This window comes from Lissotriton vulgaris, chromosome 4_1, assembly GCF_964263255.1.
Source record: "Lissotriton vulgaris chromosome 4_1, aLisVul1.2, whole genome shotgun sequence".
NCBI classification, from domain to species: Eukaryota; Metazoa; Chordata; class Amphibia; order Caudata; family Salamandridae; genus Lissotriton; species Lissotriton vulgaris.
This window is the reverse complement of record NC_141691.1, coordinates 492,273,048-492,287,230: the sequence shown is the minus strand read 5'-3', so window position 1 is coordinate 492,287,230 and position 14,183 is coordinate 492,273,048.

Below are 14,183 nucleotides of genomic sequence, written 5' to 3'. Positions count from 1 at the left end.
CAGTGCATCAGGGGCCACTAACTCTGTGCCGGACAGGTCCGGGACCCCTTCTCTGGAGACATTGAATGGCCCCTGAAGAATAGGCCTTGGAGTCATCAACGCCATTTCTCTGTGGCCTTGCGCTGTATGCAGCCTCCGGGCCCAAATGCATCCCACCAGGGCTCACACACCAAAGTGAGTCCTGAATGGCCCAGACGTTGCATTACCGCAGGAGGAACAAACCACCACAGCAAGAACCACCTCCAACCACCATTTGCTAGAGTTGAAATGGTGGTCCTGGCAAACTTATGGAATGTCACAGGCCTGTTGTGGATGCCATCATCGGGCTGATACCCTGCTTAGCACTCCAGGTGCCAGTGACTCAGTGCACTGCAGGCCACTGTCCATTGCTGATTGTGCTGTTGTGAAGCCATGCCACCTCAAACAGTGTGGGGGCTCTGAGTCGTTGATGGGGAAGATGATGCAGGTATAACACACCCCACTGCATCTGCATCTGGAACATATCGAAGGGACACAATCCGTGACTTTTTCTTCACATGAGCGCGCTCATCTCTAGTGTCCCAACCCCAGTGCACTGCAACTCACAGACACTTCTGTTTGCATGTTGGCTGTCCTCTCGACTTTCTCTGGCGTACTCCATGTTGCTCATCAGTTGACTCTGTTATGCATGTGTTTTCTGTTTTCATTGCACTGGTGTCCAATGTTCAAATGTTTGTCAACACCAGACATTCCGTGCAGAATGTCTTACACTCACTCCACACATATCCAGCACAGGCGATACTGTACATGTGGCCTTGCCAATAACGGGGCCGGGCGCATGTGCGCATAGCCAGTTCATCATTATATCTGCGGGTGTCCCTGTGTTCTTGTTGTAGGCATGAGGGGCCTGGGCCCTACGACATTACATTGTGCTGTGTACATCGGATGCAGAAATGTCACCGCGGCAGCAGGATGGGGCCATGACATGTTGCTTTGTTGTCACTGACTCAATTCATAAGGGGAGTGGCCAGGGCCGTCGTACGCATAGCAAACATGGGTGTGTGACTGCTATTTGAGCCTCCCTAGATGTGGTTCTGTCCTGTGACTGTGCATCTGCATGTGTCTCTATGGCAGCGTGGGTCTCCTTAGTGGGGTGTGGGTGGGCCCTGAAGGGTGATAGACACTTATGTATGTGTCCTGGTTCGCATTCCACGGGTTCTGCCAACAGCTGTTGGGCCATCTCATGCTGAAACATGGCATGGGGGTGCCAAGTGTGGGGTGGGTGAAGTGTTGTGAGCCAGCTGTGCTTGCTGGTACTTCCTGCTGTGTGGTCTGTTGCAGGCTCGGTGTTCCCCCCTGAGTAGCTTGGCTGGCTGGGTCCTAGTGGGGGTTGCGTGAGATATCTAGGGCATCAGTGTCGACGGTGTGGTGGTCCTCTCCGGTATCACAGATGTGTTGTATTCTGTGCTCTGCTGAAGGTGTTGGGTGCCCTTCTGCGATGTGAAGGGGAGGTGCATGTCGACTTTGTGTTGACATGTATGTTGGCGCATTGTGCTGGTTTGCATGCAGACTGTTTAGCAATGCACTTTGTGACTGTTTGGGCGGTGCTGGATTATTCTGTGGGACAGTGTACATTTGGACTATATGATGGATGTGAGGTCCTACACGTACCTTTCCCTTTCACAGTTTCCAAGTCTGTCAGATGTAGTAGGCTTGGTTCTGTGCATGTGCGGAGCCAGTTGTGTCCTCTGTTCTGCAGTGTCGGCTATGCATGTTTTTCCACGTTGTCGTCAATGTGGGTGTGCTGTTTGTGTTATATGTGTGTGCTGCAGTGTGCCAAGGGGATCTGGGACATGATCCTGGGTGATTATGGGTGTGCAGTGTGCTACACCTCGCTGTGCATGTATGCCATTGTGCCCATCTCCCCCGTCACCCCAGTCCCTGTTAATTGCATTCCCTGTTGAGGTTGTGTCAGGTCCTTTCAAACTGTGTCCCTACTCCCTACTCCATGCACCGTCTCCACATTGATGACTGTGGCATGGGTTTACTCCAGCTCCTCCGGTGGTGCTGGACTGCCACCTCCTGTCACCGTTGCTGCCTTCCTGTTGGCAGAGGGTTGGTGCCTGGTTTAGGTAGTCATGTCATGCCGGTGCCTATTGGCCGCCTCGGCACTCCAACTGCAATCCAGGTGGTCTGCTAGGGTGTCAGCTGCTGGCAGTGTTCTGTCACCCCCGTGACGCTAGTTTTGTTTTCCGGCGGTCTGTACCCCGTCTTACTCTCCCTCTTCTCCTTGGTCTTCCCTGACTCCATAGTTCCTTGCTAGTAGTCTGTGGGGGTTGTGGGGTTCGAGTTGACCTCTGCGCTGGGTCAGGGTGCATCCATGTTGCTACCTGCTTTGGCTTGTTTCTGGTGTATTTGTTCTGTGGTTTTTATGGTGCATTGTCCCTCCAGACGTGTGGGATTTGGAGGCCTGTGGCTAGTTTTCGCTACTTTTTAGTACCGCGGTTGGCCTCATCGCATGTTTTTTAGCGTTCGCGTATCGCATTTTTGTTGCGTGGCGTTGATTTTCACGCAGACATTTGCTGCGTTATCTGGTGCCTATCGCATGCTATCGCTGCGTTGTGAATTCCATTTTGACACCAGGTTATTTTGCCGTGATACGCTGCGATGTTGAAAGTTGCTTTATGCAACTCTTGGGGTAGTTATCAAACGTTCTTGTGAATATACCCCTTTGTCCTTTCTTAGTCAAAGTGCTGTTTTAATTCACAAGAATTGCTACTCGCCTGCAAATGGCTTCCGGACCAATGTACATGTCTTGTGATGACATCTGTATGTTCAGTTAGGGGTAGGCGGAAGTCACAAAGTTTCACTCTGTGAAATTCTGCGAAGTAACATTAAAACTCCGCAAGATTCCGCTACGTTTCGTGAGTGGGAAGAATTGGCATTTCAGACTGCTTGCTCTGATTTTCAGTGTGGCGGTTGGTAAAGATTTGTCAGAACTCCACTTTACAATGTGCAACACGGAGTAGTCACAACTCCACAAACTCCACTGGCGGAGAAGAATTTATTGCCCACCCCTAGTTCAGATGAAATCATTTCTGGTTGACTTATCCATGAAATTGGGTGCAGTTGGGGCCCAATTCAATGAAATTCCTGAAGAGAAGGGTTTGTTAGCAATGGTTCCAAAAACATTTAGCTGAGAGATAAGCAAGAATTAACCAGTACTGTGAAATTGGGTTACTGGTTGACAAAGAGCTGGCCGGCAGCCTGGGTCGCATTGCAGGAGCTTCTCTCTGGCTGTCTCTGCAAGTTGTTAATGCTGCAGGGCTAAGAGTCAGGGTGACAGAGCTTTGCTCTGATTTGCAGTGCGAGCAAATTGTTCTCTGTGCAAATGGGCCTGTTTGCGGTCATAAAGAGCCCAAAAGCTCACCTTCAGTGCCTGTGAGCCACACAAAGGATTCAGGACCTGAGAAGCACCTCTTGTGGATCAGGGACTAGGTACAGCTGGTTCCTGGGACTGGAGCAGGATGTTGTGGAGCCTTTTATGTCCCTAAGGCACAGATAAGTAGGACAGAAGACAATAAATTGGAGTCACTATGGGGTCCTGGTTTCAAAATGAAGTTACAGGTACAGTTTTTCTTCCCTAAGCAAGAGAGCAGCAGGCAGCAGGTCAGAACAGAAGGGCAGCAGTTCCTTCAGAACAGTAGTCCAGCATACTGGCCGTTCTTGCAGCAGTGTAGCAGTACTACTTCCTGGAAGAGTATTCACAGGCCTAGAAGTGTACTGAGGTGTTAGTGTCTGAGGTCCAGAATTTATACCCAGTTGTGCCTGAGAAGTTGGAGAGAAGCAGCTAGAAGCATATTTTTGCCTTCCTTGTCCTGGTTCCAAACTAACTACAGGGGGTATAGACAGGACACTGCCTATTCAAGTATAAGGGGGGTTGGGCTCAGCCCCTCCCACCCATCCTGCCAGTGATGGCCCATCCAGTCACACCTAAGCTCCCGACTGTGTGTGGCTGTCCATGAGGAATCCACAAAGCCACCATAGACTGGCTGCAAGCACCAAAGGGAAAAAGCAAGAAAATTGCAACTTTCTTAAAGTGGCCTTTTCAGAATTGTAATTTAAAATTCAACTTCACCAGCAGTTAGGATTTTAAATTAGGATTCAGACATCAAACTTGATTCCGTTATAATTTCCCATTTGGAAAGTACGTTTATAAAATGTTGTAAGGTAATCCCGATTTTGTCCTATGGGACATATAGGCCTTGCAGTAGTGAAAAACGATTTAAAGAGTTTTAAACTACCAGAAAATGTAAAACATAAAAGTACAGGGCGTGGCTTGAACGCCGCGCATGATGGCAGCTTGACGGCAGAGCTCCGCCGTCGGGTGCCCGAAAACGGCATTTTTCTCCGGTTTTTGGCATCGGAGAGACCCCTGAGGCACTGCATTCTGCCCATGAAGATGAGGTGAGCTGCGCATAGTGTTTTCAAGCCACCTGCTTGCCTGCTTTCTCTGGAAACGTCCGAAAATCGGCCCTTTTTTGCCGCGGCCGCCATTTTGTTTTTTGCTCCTGGCTCTGCTGCTCGTTTTTCACTGCAAAATGACTTTTCTATTGAATTTTTGGCCGAATTATCCCCAATACCCTCTCCTTCCTTCTGAGAGCCTGTAATTTCGATGCTGTTTCTTGTTTCAACGCTATTATTGCAACGCCAATCCTTCTTCATGAATTGAGGTGCCGCCATTTTGTCATGAGAGGCAGTTAGAGCATTCCTCCCACACAAATGCTTCACTAAGATTTTTTGACGCTCTTTTACTGCGCTCTGTGGCTATTATTCCTCTTTTTATGCCTTCTTGTTGTCGTCCTTCCCTGGAGTGCAGTGTTTTGTTTGAAAAGCCTGTTGCATTCAAATTATTTCCTATTTCTCTATATGGGGAAACTCCGCAACCTAAAACTCTCTACCTCTTCTCAAGCTCGCACTTGCTCAGATTCTGATTCTGGTCCTCCCGCCATGGAGGAAAGTGCATCACAACAATCAGCTTTGACTTCTGGGGCTATTAGTTAAACTCCATCGGCAAGTAAGCTCCCACAATCTGCTTGAACTAAACGACTTAAAAAAGATCCTCCTTCTCCAGGTTCTTCATCAAATTCTGCCGCCATGGATCTTATACTGGAGGAAATTCGTGCGTTGAAACCTTTTATGGCTGAAACTACCAAAACTTTGCACTTTTTACATGACAAATGGTCTTCTTTGGAGTCTCGAGTCCTTCTTGTGGAGCAGTCAAAAGAATCTCTTCAGAATTCCTGTTCTAAGATTTCCTCTCTGGAAAAGGACATTTCCCTTCTCAAGACACAGGCGGAAGATTTTGAAAATCGAAATCGCAGGAATAACCTCCGTCTTTATGGTTTGCCTGAACTCACAGAAGGTTCCAACCCGACTGAATTCTTTCAATCTTTTTTGCCAAAACTTCTGGATCTTCCTGCTTCCACCAATTTCAAAATTCAACGAGAGCATAGACTGGGACCAAAGATTTCTACGAAACCTCGAGGAGTTATCATGTTATTCTTACAGTATACTGATCTTCTCCAAGTTTTATCTGCTGCCAAATCTAAAAAACAGATTGTTTGGGAAGGTCACCGCCTCTATCTTTCCCAAGATGTGGCTAAAGTAACAGCAGACCGATGCAAACAGTTCCTAGATCTACACCCACAACTGCGTGTTCTTAACGCCAGGTTTGGTCTACTTCATCCCTGCCTTTTCAAGGTTACCTACAAAGATAAGACAACAACTTTTGATGATCCTGTCTCTTTGCTGGAATTTCTCAGTCGACAAGGGACTGAAGTTATGGACACCTCAAGAATTGTTTGAATTATTAAGATTATAGTTTAACTAATTTGCTTCTTTCTTGTCGCGTTGCGTTTTTACTGTGTTTTTTCCCTTTTTTTGTCACTTTTTGCCTATATGTTGTGTCTTTTTTGCTCTATGTATGTTATGCATCAGATATGTTTTGTCTCTTTTGACCAATAAGTCTCTACTCTCCCTATTTTGCAGGTCTACCCTTATCTCTCTCCATCCCAATGTTACCCTTTAGTCATGTACCATGTTGTCCTTTTTCGGGTGTCTGATGGTGCTTTGCTCCTGTTGTTGAGCTCGTCGTCCCCTGGCGTAGTCACCCCCGCTCTTCAGTCTGTATCTGTAAGTAGGTTCTTCATTGTTTCTCTTTCTTATTCACTGTCTAGTGTTTCTCTTTCTCTTTCTCTCTTCTTTTCTCTTTCTCTTTTACTCTCTCTTACTCTTCCTTTGCTTATACAAAACTACGTACTTTCTCTTTTTTCCCTACTTATGTCCTTCCATTCTTCGCTTCTAAACTTTCTCATTCCTTTGCTTTTCTCTCATCTAAGGGTTTTTCCTTACATTCTTTTGCTGAATCAAGTTCCTGGTAGTTACATGGAATGTTAAAGGGTTGAATAACCGTATTAAAAGACAACGGGTTTTATCCCGTTTAGCTAGACTCAAAGCGGACATAGCTCTGCTTCAAGAGTCCCACCTTTCTGACTCTGAAGCTTTAAAACTTAAACGTTGCTGGGTGGGTCATGTTTTCCCTTCACCTGCTTTGGGTAAGAAAAATGGAGTTGTGTTATTATGTCACAAAAAGTTAAACGTTTCTCTTATTTCTCAGGAATGTAATGTTGAAGGTCGATGGGTACTAGTTACATTAACTATAGATAAAATTCCTGTGGTTATATATAATGTTTATGCTCCCACCGGTGTTGATAAATTGTTTTGGCCTGCCGTATCAGAGAAATTAGCTACGATTACTGAAAAGTATGTTATTTTTGGTGGTGATTGCAATCAAATCTCAGGGCCCAGTTCACAGAACTAACTTAAGACAAAATCCTAAACTTACTACTTTTGGTATTCACAGAAGTTAGGATTTTGTCTTAAGTTTGTCTTAAGACAGACTTAAGACAAATCCTAACTTAAGACTGTCTTAAGTCTGTCTTAAGACAAACTTAAGACAAAATCCTAACTTCTGTGAATACCAAAAGTAGTAAGTTTAGGATTTTGTCTAAAGTTAGTTCTGTGAATCGGGCCCTCAGATCCTATTTTAAATTCTAAATTCTAAAGTCAAGTTTTCCGCCTCTAAAATGCATTCACAATTCTCTGCTTCCATACACAACAATGCTCTTGTTGATATTTGGAGACTGTGTAATCCTGACCTCAGAGAATCTAGGGGCATATTATCAAGGGGGTTTATCTCCGCTTTTTTGGCTTTAAAAGCCAAGAAAGCGGAGATAAAATTATCTCCCTATTACCAAGCTGTCGCTAACACCAGTTAGTGACAGCTAATAGGAGATAGCGACCATCTTGGGCCCCGCTTTGCATGTCAGTGATATTTATCACTAATGACATGGAAAGTGGGCGTGCCAAGATGTTAGCTACTGGAAACAGTCCCTAACATCGCTATCTCCTATTACCAACTTTTGGAGATATTCGCGCTAAGCGCGAATATCTCCAAAAGCTAACACCTGCCCTGAGCAGTTCTTAGCCATGTTATCCAATGGGAGGTGGATAACATGGCTAAGAGCATTTGCTCGATAATGCATGAATATCGCTGACTTTTCAGCGATATTCATGCATTTCGGCCGTTTTTTATCGCATTTGCGATAAACCTTGCTAATAGCAAGGTTTATCTGCGATAAAAATCGCCGATGTGCGGCGATAATTTTTGTCTCTAAACAAGTTAGAGACAAAAATTATCGCTAGTTGTTGGTAATATGCCCCATAGTTTTTATTCTCCCACTCACCACTCCCAATCCCGCATTGATTATTTATTTTTGAGTAAGTCCCTAGCCCAACTCACTCTTGACTCATATATTAGATCCATTTTAATTTCAGATCACCCCCCGTTTTTGTTGATATTGATCTCATTCCTTTTTCCCTTTCTCCTGGAAGTTGGAGATTTAATAATTCTCTTCTCCTTGAACCTTCCTTTTGTACTAAATTCACTACTTTTGCTACTGAATTTGTTTAACTCAATCAACTCCCTGATTCTCCTTTTGTGATGATTTGGGACTCTTTTAAGAGGCTGCGAGATGTTTTATTATCAATTTTGTGTCCCAGAAGAAGAAACAAGCTCAAGCTAAATCTGCTCAGCTTTTGGATAACATTAAAAAACTTGAATATACCTATTATCAATCCACCACCAAATCGTCCCTTAAGGAACTCATTGATGTTGGCTAATTACCTCAAAATACGGAAGGAAAAGCAGAAGATTGAGTCTATTCAGAGTACCAATGGTTTGTCTCTGTTTAAGGATAAAGATATTCTAAGCGAGTTTGTTTCTTTCTATAAAACATTATATACCCCTGAAACATGTCCTGACTCAGCTGACCTTCTTTCTTATTTCCAGGATATTCCATCGCCTCCTTCTGCCCATATAGATTTTCACTCTTTAGACTCTGATATTTCCCTTGAGGAACTCTCCCGTACAGTCTCATCCTTGAGACATGGCAAGGCCCCAGGCCCTGATGGTTTTACCATTGAATTTTATAATTCCTTTGCCTCTCTTCTTCTCCCAAAATTACTCACGCTATTTCAGTCTTTTTCTGTTTCAGGTTCCTCTCGTGGGTCATTTCAGGAGGCAACAATTTGTTTGATCCCTAAGGAAGATAAAGATCACACCTTATGCAAGAACTACCGTCCTCTTTCATTAGTAAACACTGATTATAAAATCTTCGCTAAAATCTTGGCCCTTAGAATGGATCCTCTTCTCCCTGACTTAATTGGCCCAGAACAGTCCGGCTTTGTTAAGGGTCGTCTCTCCTCTGATAATTTGCGTGTATTTTTAAATATCTTAAGTAAAGCTCCCTCACTTTCTCACCCTTTAGCTGCCATTTCTCTAGATGCGTAGAAGGGTTTTAATAGGATAGGCTGGGACTTTATGTTTCATGCGCTTAAGTGGGCAGGTTTTCCCTCCAAATTTATTTCCTTTATTTCCCTACTCTATTCTAGTCCTCAAGCTTCAATATTTGCAAATGGTATGGTTTCAGATTACTTCCCATTGCAGAGAGAAGTGAGACAAGGTTGTCCTTTATCTCCTTTATTGTTCGTATTAGCATTTGAACCGTTTCTCACTAAAATCAGAAATGATGTCCATATCACTGGCTTTCAATTTGTCTCTCAACAAGTTAAACTCTCGGTCTACGCCGATGACATTCTTCTGTATTGTTCTGACCCCCAATCTTCACTCCCTTTCTTTTTATAGCAGGTCTCCCCTTTCTCCAAAGTTTCTGGATATCGTCTTAATGTAGATAAATGTGAGATTCTACCTTTGAATACTCTCTGTCAAAAACATCTTTTTGAACACACTGGGTTTTCGTGGCAAACGTTGAAAATTAAATATTTGGGGATTTGGTTTGCTCCTCTTTTATCTGATACTCTTAAAATTAACTTTGAATCCATTGTTAAAAAATTGAACGCTGCCATTACACGTTAGAACCCTCTTTTTCTTTCTTGGTGGGGTCGGCCCGACTCCATTAAAATGATGTTAGCGCCAATTATATTATATACCATATCTATGATCCCTGTTCATATTCACTCTCATTATTTTAAAACAATAGACTCCACTCTTCTGAAATTTTTGTGAAAGGGTAAGCGCTCTCGTATTGCTATTGCTACCTTGAAGAAGGAGAAATCTATTGAAGGACTTACATTTCCTGATTTTCAATCTTACCACAGAGCTTTCTCTTTGAAACAAGCTAGGTGGCTTTCTTCTCACCTTCCCTTCTATCCTCCATTGTGGCTTCAAATGGAATCTTCCTTCCTTACTCTCTTTCACTTTCATGAAATCCTGGCCTTTACGTCAAACGTGACCTCATTGCGTAATCCCATCATCTCTCACTCTCGTAAACTTCTTATTCCCTATTTATCCTCCTCGTATCCATCTGCTATCTCTACTCATCTACAACCAATTTGGCATAATAAACATATACAAGTTCGTAACCGATCCATTTTCTGGAAGTCTTGACATTCTCGTGATTTAATATGGGTTTCCCAACTTCTCTCTTCTAATCTCCCTCTTCCTTTTGCTGATCTACAAACACGTTTTTCTCTTCCCTCCTCTTCTCGCTCTCAATATATTTCACTGTCCTGCTCTTGTTCAGTACCTTCAATCACTCCCCACTACTAATGGCATTCCCAGTCCTCTTCGTTCCATTTCTTCTGTATTGGATAATCTTCCATCTGCCTCCTTTCTTTATAAAAATTTTCAATATTTAGGGGATAGGGCCAAATCCAAGGTTGAGTTGGCTTGGGAAAAAGATTTCTTGCAGGATTGGTCCATTCCTCTTTGGGACAAGATTTGGATGAAATTACATAAGACCTCTAGAGCTGCTAATACTACCCAAACTTTATATTTTATTTATAATCGCACTTTATTTACCCCACTTGCCTTATCGACTTTTTCCTTGGATACCCCTTCCACTTGCTGGTCCTGTCCTTGCCCTTGTGCAGATTTGAAACACACGTTGTTTGATTGTCCGCCCATCTCCCGTTTTTGGAACCTGGTATGGGCTCAACTCCAGAAGATTTTTAAATTCCAATTGCCCTTCTCCAGTGTCAATGTTTTTCTAGGTTCCCTTTCCCCTATTTTCTCTCAATCCTCACACCAACATACTTTATTAGACCTTTTGGTAGCTATTGCTTTTCATCTCATCACCTCCAATTGGAAACAAGCTACTGAAGTTTCTTTTCGTGCTTGGTGGAATGCGGTTTGCTTCCACCACAGACTTGACTCTAACTTTGTTACTCCCGTTTCCCTAGCAATTAACCGTGATCTTTTATGGCTCCCTTTAACCACTTACTTATCCCTAGTTGCTACCTCGACACCTTCTTCCAATATTGAAAATGCTGAGGTTCCGAAACCACCATAATTTTTTCCATTGCCTTTTGATATTCCTATTGAATGTGCATTTCATATCATTTCAATTATTTTACTTCTTTATTTACAGTGTTTTTTTCCTTACAGTATTACTTTACCCTGTATTTATTCTTGCTGTTTCATGACATTTTTATTATGTTCTTATTCACATTAGATGTTTTTGCTTGGTTGTAATTTTTGATTGTTTCTTCATTTTCTGTCTTTGCTTCTTTATCTTTCAATAAACTCAAACTTAAAAAAAAACACATAAAAGTACATGTCCCACTTTTTAAAATACATTGCACCCTGAACTCTTGGCTGTCCAGGGCCTACCCTATGAGTAACATATGTGTTAAAAAGAATGGTTAGACCCGGGCATTTGTCTAGATAAAGTTACTGCACTTGTAGCTTTTTGTACAAGTATGAAGGATGAACGGCTCCTTTATTTATTTATTTATTTATTTATTTTTTAAACTTATAGAGCGCAAACAAATACCACTAGTGGTGTCTCGGCGCTAGACTGATAGAGAGGCAGATAACGAGAAAAACTTCTTTGCATTTATTGACTGAATAGCCAGGTCTTCACTTGCTTTCTAAAGATCATCAGTGACGGGCTGCATTTTATTTGATGGGGCAAGGTATTCCAGAGCCTCGAGGCAGCTACCAAGAAGCGTCTGTCTCCCCATGTAGCTGTTCTGACTCGTTGAATACAAAGGGAAGCAGATGAGGCAGATCTTAAAGCTCTCTTAGGGACATAAACCAACAGTGATTCCCTAAAGAAGTCAGGTCCTTGGCTGTTCAACGCCTTGTAGACAATACACAATGCCTTAAACTTAGTTCTTTTTCTCACCGGAAGCCAATGAAGTTGGTAGACAATGTGGGAAATGGGCGCAAATTTAGGAGTTTTGGTCAGGATTCGTGCAGCAGCATTCTGCACCATTTGCAGTTTCTTAAAGACCTGCTCCTGGGCATTCAACAGAAGCCCATTGCAGTAGTCCACCTTGGATAACACCAAGGAGGACATAAGTGTTTTCCCGGCAGACAGGGGAAGAAAAGGTAATAACTTTTTCACTTTTCGTAGCGTGTAAAAGGAGGAGGAGACCACTGCATTAGCATGATTGGTGAAACTCAGTTTGCTGTCAAACAGCACTCCTAAGTTTCTCACCTTCGAAACTGGAGTAGGTGGATTACCCATTTCTGGTGGCCACCAGACCGGGGACCAAGCTGGTTTTAGGTCCCCAAACACCATTACCTCAGTCTTATCGGTGTTCAATTTCAGACAGTTATTGTCCATCCAGTGACTAATAGCTCTCATGCCTATCTGAAAGTTGGCCGCTACCTCACTCCCGTTTTTATGCACTGCTAACACCAACTGAGTGTCGTCGGCGTATGAAGTCACTCCCATTCCATGGATTTTAATGACCCTCGCCAAGTCCGACACATAGATGTTAAAAAGTGTCGGACTTAGCGAGGATCCCTGGGGGACTCCACAAGGCAGCACAAATGTGGGTGAATAAAAATTCCCCATCTTTACTGACTGTTCTCTGTTGGATAGAAAAGAGACCAGGAGCTCCACAGCCTTGCCCTGTATGCCCATAGCTGTGACACGGTCGATCAAGATGTTGTGATCGACCGTGTCAAAAGCCGCCGAGAGATCCAGCAAGATCAGGATTGCCGTGCCACCCTGGTCCATGATCTGTCTGATCTCTTCGGAAGCCTTTATAAGCGCCGTCTCCGTTCCATGGCCTCTCCTAAACCCGAACTGGGTGTTATCCAGCAGATTGTTGTGATCAATGTAACTGGCCAGCTGTTTATTTATAACCTTTTCGAGTATTTTGGATGGAAACGGGAGGGCTGCTATAGGGCGATAACTTTTTAATTCCAAGGTGTTAAGAGTGGGTTTCTTTAGCAAAGGCTTTATTATAGCAGTTTTCCATTTTTGAGGATAGATGCCTGCTTCGCAAATGGCACTGCAGATATTCTCCAAAATTGGAGCTACTACCTCGGTTATTGATTTAATGATGACCGGTGGGCAGGGATCCAAAGGAGAACCTGACATAGTTGTTTTAATAAGGTCTTTTATTTCTGAAAGTGATGGGGGGATAAATTCATTCAGAGAAGAGGATATGAGCTGTGCGTTCTTGTGGCTCTCTGATGATTCCCCTGTTATATTATTGTTGAATCTATTATAGATTTCTGTGACCTTGGTTCTGAAAAAATCAGCCATCTGATCACAGAACTCTTGAGTAACGTCTGTAGTATTTGCTGTTGGTGTATTTGTTAGTGTTGCCACTACCTGATATAATTGTTTACTGGAATTCTGGGCTTTTTCTATCTGTTCGGTAAAATATTTACTTTTTTCCAGTCTTAACAGCTTCCTGTATATTGATAATGCTTGTTTGTATTTCTCTTTATCGTTGTTGTCGTAGTTGATTCGCCAGCACCTTTCTAGATTGCGGCATTTCTGTCTTTCTAGTCTTAGAGTTTCGGAGAACCAAGGGGCAGATGGTGTTGCGCGATTGGGGCGCAATTTCTTAAGAGGCGCTACTTGATTAAAAGAATCTATAAGCCATTGATTATAGTTATTTGCTGCCAGTTGAGGGTCTGGCGTTCTAAATGGCTTGTTATTTTCCAATTTCTCAGATAGTGTCTTTGTATCTATATTTTTCCAGTCCCTGCACGTTCTAAGTTGTTTTTTGGCCGAGTGTTGATTTTTATAATTTTTAACACGGACGTGAAAGACCACTACTGCATGGTCTGACCATACAATAGGGACAACAGTGGGGGTAGTAATGGCCTGGTTATTTGTAAATAGGCCATCAAGGACATGACCTGCTTTGTGCGTGGCTGTAGTGACTAGCTGGTTTAGGCCAACGGCCTTAAAGTCCTCAGTAAGGCTCAGTGTGTCTTTATCTGCTGTTTCTTCTAAATGAAAATTAAAATCTCCTAGTATAGTATAGTCAGAGGCTTCTGCTATTGGCTCTAATAAGATACTGATAGATTGGAGAAAAGGCATTCTAGTGGCTGGGGGACGATAGAGCAGAACTGTTTTCTAAGTCCAAACAACATGTGCAAGTTTTGGTTGTATTCCTAACTTGATAAAAAGAAGACAAACATTCTGCATGGGCTCATTAAATGCCAATAAACTTTCTTTGTTGCAGCAGGATTCAAACAACTCTGCTTCAATGTCCAAAAGACACGTTTTGTTCCTACCAGTTCGGTGGAATTCTTCCAAGTATGCAACAGCTTCCACTCTCACGGGGTCTTCTATACACTCAAATGT